Source organism: Myzus persicae, unplaced genomic scaffold (genome assembly GCF_001856785.1).
Source record: "Myzus persicae strain clone G006 unplaced genomic scaffold, MPER_G0061.0, whole genome shotgun sequence".
In the NCBI taxonomy this organism is placed as follows: domain Eukaryota; kingdom Metazoa; phylum Arthropoda; class Insecta; order Hemiptera; family Aphididae; genus Myzus; species Myzus persicae.
The window spans coordinates 697,219-706,026 of NW_019103922.1; positions in this window are offsets into that span (position 1 = coordinate 697,219).

An 8,808-nucleotide genomic window follows, 5' to 3' on the forward strand; every position below is an offset into this window, starting at 1 on the left:
AATTAACACATTGGTACCCACATTAAAGTGACATTCCTAAACGTCTTGGCACCTACCTATCCCTTTTTTAATAACTGACTTATTATAAAATGTAAAGGCAATGATTATATTCTGTATGGCATCTCTGCAATGGCGGACACTTGGTTGAATTTTTAGGGGTCTATAATAATCCAATAATCTTTTTGAATAGTTTTAATTTTGGGTGCTATTGAAATTTCTAGAGAGACTAAGCCCCCCGTATCTGACTATGCATCTCTGGAGGTTTTCTTAATATTTTAATTTTGAAACAATAGTAATCAGCACTAAACAAAAATTAAATTGAAATCATAATTTACTACCAACTTTATTATTATTAAGCATATATGTATGGTATTTGTATTTTTATATTTTTTATATTCATAAAAATGTTTCATATTATAATATTATATAGTTTTATTTTAATTTGTATTATTATTTTTTTTTTTTTAGGAGTTTTTCTCTTATTGAGTACTTAATTTTATAAATACATGCTGTAATTGGACACAATGCCCTTAATTTTTTTAATAAATAATTTAATTGCAATGGTAATAAAAGTAGTTTTATTTATACAATGAAAACAGTTTACAAAAAAAATTACAATTGTGTTTTGTTAAAGAACTGTCATGTTTTTCAATGCGTTATTTGAATTATTATTGAAATTATTTGTGTAAAGTGTAGTAGGTACACTGTTTATTTATGTATAATTATTATGTTTTTTCTTTTTTTGTAATAAAATATTATTTTAAAACATTGTTATATCTAGCATATGTTTGTTGAATCAATGGATTCATTATGGTGACGGATAGGTATTCCTTTTTTAGTGGTTGACAACAGAAAAATAAATTGTCTATCCTTATGAAATTTGTAGTTTTTTGGTTGATACAGTCCACTATCTGCTATAATAAAACTAAAAGCATGTTCACTGGATCACAGTCATCTCTTGAATTCAATTCAGACTATGAAAATTTAATAGATATAATAATATATTATGTTATATTTTTTATTGAAACATTGAAATTCTGAAGTATCTGGTTTTTAAAATGAAGCAACTTATTTATTTATTATGTCCATTTATTAACAAAACATATTACCTTGAAACCTCTACATAACTGTCTCCACAAAATCAAATGTCAGTAAAAATGTTTTGTTATTCAGAGTTCCAGAATATATGAAAAAATTGGAGAATATTAAAATAAAACATTTTCGAAAAAACAAGTAGATTTTTTTAAATAAAATTTTTTACCAAAGTACAAATAAAATAATTTAACTACTATTATATTTTTAATTTTACCCTTTTGTCCCTATTGTGACTTCTCCTTTACAAATTTTCGAATGAACCAGTTTAAAATTATCTGTAATTTAAACCCATGGTCTATACGGACATAATAATGTTACATCAAATTCAATGTGTGTAAATATTGCCAAAATATCATACATTAAATGCATCAGCTGTGTTATCACTTATCAGGCTCATCATGTAAACAGCATTTTGAATTTGTTTAAAGTGTTTGAAATGTGTTTCGATTTTAATGTTGCTTCTTAAATTTAAAAATTGTTCTTTTAATTAAGAATGAAAAAATCAGGTACATTTAAAAAATTTAATTTATTTATTACTGAATTGAATTAATACTCCATTTAAACCAAGTAAAATTTAAATTAATCCAAGACTGGAAAAGTGTCACAAAATAAATCAGGTACATTTTATAGTTTTTATCTTTTGAATTGTAACATTCATTGCTCAAAGTAAAACAAAATACTTAGGTAGTAGACACCTACAACTACCTACTAGGTTTTCAATACTGTGGACTACAATGTCGAGAGCTGAGAAGAACAGACAGATGATCTGGTGATTTTTATTGGTGGCTGCTGGACTATAATACGATAATATTATAGGAGTCACCCGTTAGCTGGTCACAAGAGGTCTAATATACAATTATAGAACTTTAAAATACGATCAGACGAATAACACATTAAAAAATATTCCGCATAGGCTGTACTTAAACCACAGAAATCTGTCCACTAAATCCACTAAATCCAGAGATTTATTTTCAACGAAATAATTTTTTTTAACTAGGTACCTATTTAAAAATTTCTACGAAGTTCAGACTTTTCATATTTCGATCTGACATAATTTCATTTATTTTAATTACACACTCCATTTGGAATAACAAATGCGGCTATATAGTTCTGACTATTAACTATAATGACTAAAAAGTATAATAATTAATAATAGTATATACTAGGTAGGTAATAAGCAGGGCTCGTAAGTTCATGCACTAAAAAATGTATAAATAAGCATGCATTCATGCCCTCAAAATTAGCAAAATATGCATTAAAATATGCACTAAAAAGTTTGAAAATTTGCATTTATAAGCCCTAACATTTTTAAATTATGCACTAAAAATATGCATTATGTAAAACAACCATGGGCAAATTTTAAAATAATAAGAATATATCCATTAATTTAAAAGTGTTTTATTAATTTTAATTTGTATACATTTATTAACCAAAATTAGTGAAATAAAAAAAAAATGAATACTTGTGAAGTTCATAATATGGATAGCTAGGATACTATAGGTAGTCACAGGATAATAAAAATAATTAAAAATACTCTCATTTTGTAAACGGAAAAGTAAATAAAAAACAAGAAACTTTTCAAATATTTGTCTAAAAAATTTTTTTATGAAATAATATGCGCTATCAACTCTAAAAAATCGACTATATGCCAAATATGCCCTAACACCCAAAACATGCAAAAACATGCACTATTAAACTTTATATTATTATTACTACTGTTATGAAACGGATTTGTATCTCAGTTAGCATGTTTTTCGGTGTAGCAGAAAAAACATGCGGATGCATGAACTTACGAGCCCTGGTAATAAGTAATAACTATTAACTACCTCTACCTGTTACTAATAATATATATAACTAGCTAATCCCGTGTCTATGTAAAGAGATTATTGCGACTGTGAATAAAATCGAACGGAATAAAAACAATACGAAAATTATCACTTTACAAAATTTAAACTTTACTTTATATAGTGAAACATAATATATTAATACCTAATATTCAATATACTACATATTTGTCCATGTTGTTTTTGGTGTTGGCCGGGGGCTCCATTTTAACGATTAATTATGTAATATGGAAAATTTTATAGGCTAAAGTTTTAGCTTTTTCAATTCAAAAAAACATTCGGGAACTCAAAAAATAAATCATCAAAAAAATGTTTAAAAAACGGTTTTTCCAAAATTTTTTCGTAAAAACCTCTTCCTGGCAATGACGAACAATTGAAAAAAATTGAGCTAAATCGGCCCAGCCGTTCTTAATTGATGAATTGTTATACATTTTAGGCTCCATTTATATATATATATATAGATATATGATAAATGATAATAGAAAGTGTTATCTTCCGATCGTCGTCGATGACTTACTGCGACGGCATGAACGAAAATAGTAAATATTACCAGAAACATAAATATAATAATATTAAAATTAATTAAAATAATTTTTACACCATAAAAATATCTAGATCAATTACAGTAGATGAGTAAAGTTCTCATCTCAGATAGATAAATAGATAATTTTAAGATTTTTATGTAAAATATCAACACTGAAAGTAATAGATGTATCCTGTTTAATAAATAATGAAAAATACAATGAATTTTAAGTGCAGCTTCTGTTAAACATTATTCAACTAGTAAACGCATACCTATGTATTTATAAATAAACAATATAGAGTTTATAAATTACCTCAATAATAATTATTCATTTTATAGCGGATGAGTAAATAGTATTTTCACTTATATTTACTATTTATTATTGAAACGCTATCAGCAAACTGCAAGCCCTTGAAGACATTTTCAACATGAACAAATTGATACAAATAATTATTCAACATCCTCTTCTTTTTTTTTCCAAACTTCGTACCACCACGGTAAAACTGTAAAAGCACCTAATAGTTAATACCTAAATAATATTAATATTAAAGTGACGAATACAATCATATTTAACAAATTAGATACTTACATAATTTGTCTGCATACTTTTTAACAAACTGAACATGATTCTAAAGACAATACACTAGGTAAATGTTTAATTATTGGTCCATCTTTCCAATTTACAGCACACTCTTCAAAAACTAACATAATGTTGTATTCTACTATAAAAGACAGGGATGAGAAAGATAGGTACTAAAAAACCACTATCGCGTTACTAGATACTAAATACTTGAATTTGGAGTATCGAGATACTTTAAATACTCGATACTTACATTTTAAGTACATTAAGGAACTCAATACTCTATAGGTACCCGATATTTGAAATAAAATTAGTCACAGGTTTTTTTTAAAATTTTATTTATACTCAATTAAGTATATCTATATATATAACCAGCAATATGGGTAATTCAGGTATTTTATAAAATACCTAGGCGTTATGTAAAATACCAATTTTTTAGGAAAAGTAAAAAACAATTTATCATAATATGTTATAATATTATACTAAAATTCTTATATAGTCATTATATATTATTATTCATGTTATAAAATTTAATTTTTATCTATTATTATACTTTTATACATATCAATAATATTTTTAATAATATATATTGCTGTATTATTAATATTATATAATTATAAGTACTATTACCTATTTATACATTTTACTTAAACTACTAGCTACTTATTACAACATTTTGTGGAAAAATGGCATTTTAAGTGCCCAAAACACTATTTTTAAGGCAAATGCACATTTTATTTTGACACTTTTATTACAAACACATTTAAAAAATCTTTGGTCAGTTCCTGTCGACTCCTCCCTTTGCGACTGTTCGTAACGCCACTTCTGTGTCTGTTGGAACCTCGTAAATTTGTAGAAGCTTTATCTTACATAGGTACTGACTTCTGGTGATTAAAGGTCCCCACACACTGCAGCGGCAGCGGTGGCGGTGGCGGTAAAATGAGTTCGGACACAATTTACCGCCACCGCGGCGGCACCGCCAAGACAAAAGAATTTTACCGCTACCGCTGCAGTGTGTGGGGACCTTAACTGCTTCAAAACTTCAGAATTTTAATCTTAATTGCATAAAATCGTACACACACGGACACGGTACGTGCATTTACGATCAACTATAATATGTAAAGTCGTTGATGATGGACGATACCGTCGATACCCAATTTTGTTTATTTTTATCATATTTCCTACTCCCCGTTGGGCACTATACATAATACCTAGGCAAAGATCGTATTATGTATATTTCCGAGTGATTTTTAGCATCTTATATAATGCCTAAGTAATTGGCAAAATACCGGATTATCATCCATATTGCCGGTAACACACACATGTATATTATATATCAATTAGTTAATACAGACCACATATTTAATAACTTAATAATACTATTAATACTACTAATATTATTAAATGTGTAGTGTATCAGTGTGTGTAATGATTTCTGTGTAGCCTGCAGTGTTGTGTAAAAAATACTTGTCGTATACGTATCTATAGTATATTAGTAGGGCAGGGACTTGTAGACTGTAGTTCTAAAAAAATCAACAAATAAGCACTAAAATGTACAAAATATGCATTAAACAATTCATTTTAATTAGTTTAGAGTATCGACTAATCTTTTGGTGTTCATTGCATACTTTATCGGTGCCACGGGAAACGTAGACCATACAGTATACTGTATACAATATGTACGATACACTAATGCTACACTATGTACTATGACACTATGTCGTACAGATTACGGATATCTAATATAGCCCATGTAGGTACTCACAGCAAGGACTTAAAAGCCCGTTCAAAATGCATGTGTGGTGTGTCACAGTCGACAGTACACAGATACAACTAACTATGGGTAATGGGTTCAAAAATAATTTCCTAAAAGTTGTATACTACAGCTTTCGAAAAATCACCTATAACTACATATTTGTGTTTGTATAAGCAAAATAAAATTCATTACGATATTATTAAAAATCAGAATTATTGATAATTTTGAGTTAATTAATTCTGCCATTAAATTATGGTGTACCTATATAAATTTAAATTTACTGCGCCTTTTACACATATTATCTATGCAAAAAACATAGTCGAACAGTCGTGGTTGGTATGTACTACTACAGTACTACTATATATAGGCGTGCGAGTGAAAACAATCGTAAGCAAATAATTTTTCAAATCATCGCATTAACGTAACTTATGTGACTAGAATCTTTGGATTAAATTATTTTATGAAATACTCAATACATTGACTGAAAATGAATCGAGATACAAGATACTAGATACTTTATATAATTATATCGAGATATATAAGATACAAGATGCAATTATTTCTAAGATAATGCCCGACCCCGACGATAGATACTACAACATTTGCACAATTATTGCACGATATTAACAGTTAACTACACACGCATTTTTATATTTGAATGGTTATAACACCGTACCAAATGCTGTGTATACGCAGTTATTGCACTGAACAATAATCAGTGTGTGCGTGGCTATGTGTTTCATCATTTAATTGTAATAGAACAGTAAGTCACACGGTGTGCGTGAACCAACACAAGCATCTCTATAGGGCACCGTGCAAGGCATGTAAAAATTCGATATTAATTTTGACTAAAAACACGATGCGATGAACTGAGATTAAATCGACATTCGCACACTGCCAATGCGTAGCGCTCACATTACATTTACACATTCATTGCACTGAAATTGCTACTCGGGATATATAGTATATATTATCATATATGGCTATATATAATAATATTATTTATATATTTATGTTGTAATGTTATATGTTATGAAATACTTACCACGTAAGTATGTCATTATATAGGTGACCAACGCAAATGATCTTGTGGCCTAGTGGCCTTGTGGGCCACTTCAGAAATCTATGCTAATATTATATAAAGAAGGATGATTTGATTGTTTGTAGGCTCCGAAACTACTGAACCGATTTAAATGAAATTTAGTGCATAGATAGTTTAGACACTAAAAAAGGACATAGGCTACTTTTTAATACTAAAAAAAAGCTATAAGGGGTTGAAATAGGGTATGGTATTAATATATATATACGTATAATATATATTTATAATAACAATACACACCGAGCTGTACAGCAACACTATGGTTATCGAATATTAGTATTAATACAACTTTTAAACGATAAAATACATACAATTGACATAAAAAAAACAGAGCATTGCATTAATATTATGAGTTTTGGTAAGTTATGATGGGATATTTTTGTTTTTAAAAATGCCAGCAATTAGACACACGAACTGAAGTCATGGAACTCGCAATGCTACAAATCAAAGATATACAATATCAAGTAAAAAACATAATTTGAAAAAGTCAGGTTGTGGGTTACTGGAAACCCGCGGGCTGATGTGCTATAAAATATGTGTATAAGCGTGTCCAAGTATTATGAGTTATGACCAATAATAGGTACTGCAATACAAATGATTTATCCGTTTAGGTCAATATGTTTTTTTGTTCTTAACCTTTTTTTGTAATGTTTTAAACATTTTATACAAAAAATATAAATATATGGAAACATGTTTGTGGGTGGGTATGAGTGCTCTCAGACATTTTTTTATCCCACACAATTTTAAGAATTAAATTGAAATTCTAACGGTATGTAGGTATCGAGATCTACAGATAAAATTTATATTTCATGGAAATAATTACGAAACAACTTTATTGTTTAAACGTCGATTAAAACTTTTAAACGCGTATTCATAAAATAATTTAAATATAACTACTTGTTTAAAACGTTTTAAACACATGTTTAAACTCATTCCGACCCTGCTTATAATATCGTTATATTATAGGGTCTTCTTAAGTATCGTACAAATGTGGAATGACGCGTCATTATAGGGTGGCATTATATTATAATTGTATCAGTCGCGTAAAATCCATTAATATGATACCGAACATATGAAGCAGTTTGTTATTTTGATAAAGACACATTCGAAAACGTAATTTGTATCACTGTACGACGTACAAAACACACGCACACATGCACGCTTAATATTGATGGTTATACACATAACTTTATCGTGTATAATAATATACTTACATTTAATGATTAATATTTATCTTGACCCTACCCTTTTTTTATAAACACATTACACGGGAGTCTTTATAATATTATCCGTACCAAACTGCAGTTAGTTTACTATTACGCCATATTATTGTGGCCAATATATCATATAATATATGATATATATATATATATTATAACGCAGTCGTGAACCCAAGTAATAATAGAGTTTACCTCCTCTACATTTATCCATTTATCCCGAATCCGGAAAGTATACGAGCTCTGCTATATGCGAGTGCCAAAACAACAATAATGATAGTTGTGCATTATTATACTTATATATAATTTTTTTCTTATACCTACTGGCCGCCAGTAGCATGTGCAGGAGTTTTCGATGGTGGGGGGGGGGGATTGAAAATTAATATAATTACTCATGAGTTATGGTTTGTCACAACTCACGAACATTATGTTTAAAAAATAAAGTAGTTGCTCCCTTAGTTCTTACTGATGCCTATGAAAAATAAAATACCTATATTTAATAATATGATAATACAAACTAATAAAACAGTTAAATAATTATTTGAAAATTACAGATGGATTTATGATGCCTTAATATCTGTGATATTGCACTTAATCGCACTATAATTATTAAAGTAATAGTCACTTTTCAATGTCACACGTACACCTAATACGCTGTTTTAACAATGTTCTATGCATTCTTAAAGTTCAGCAT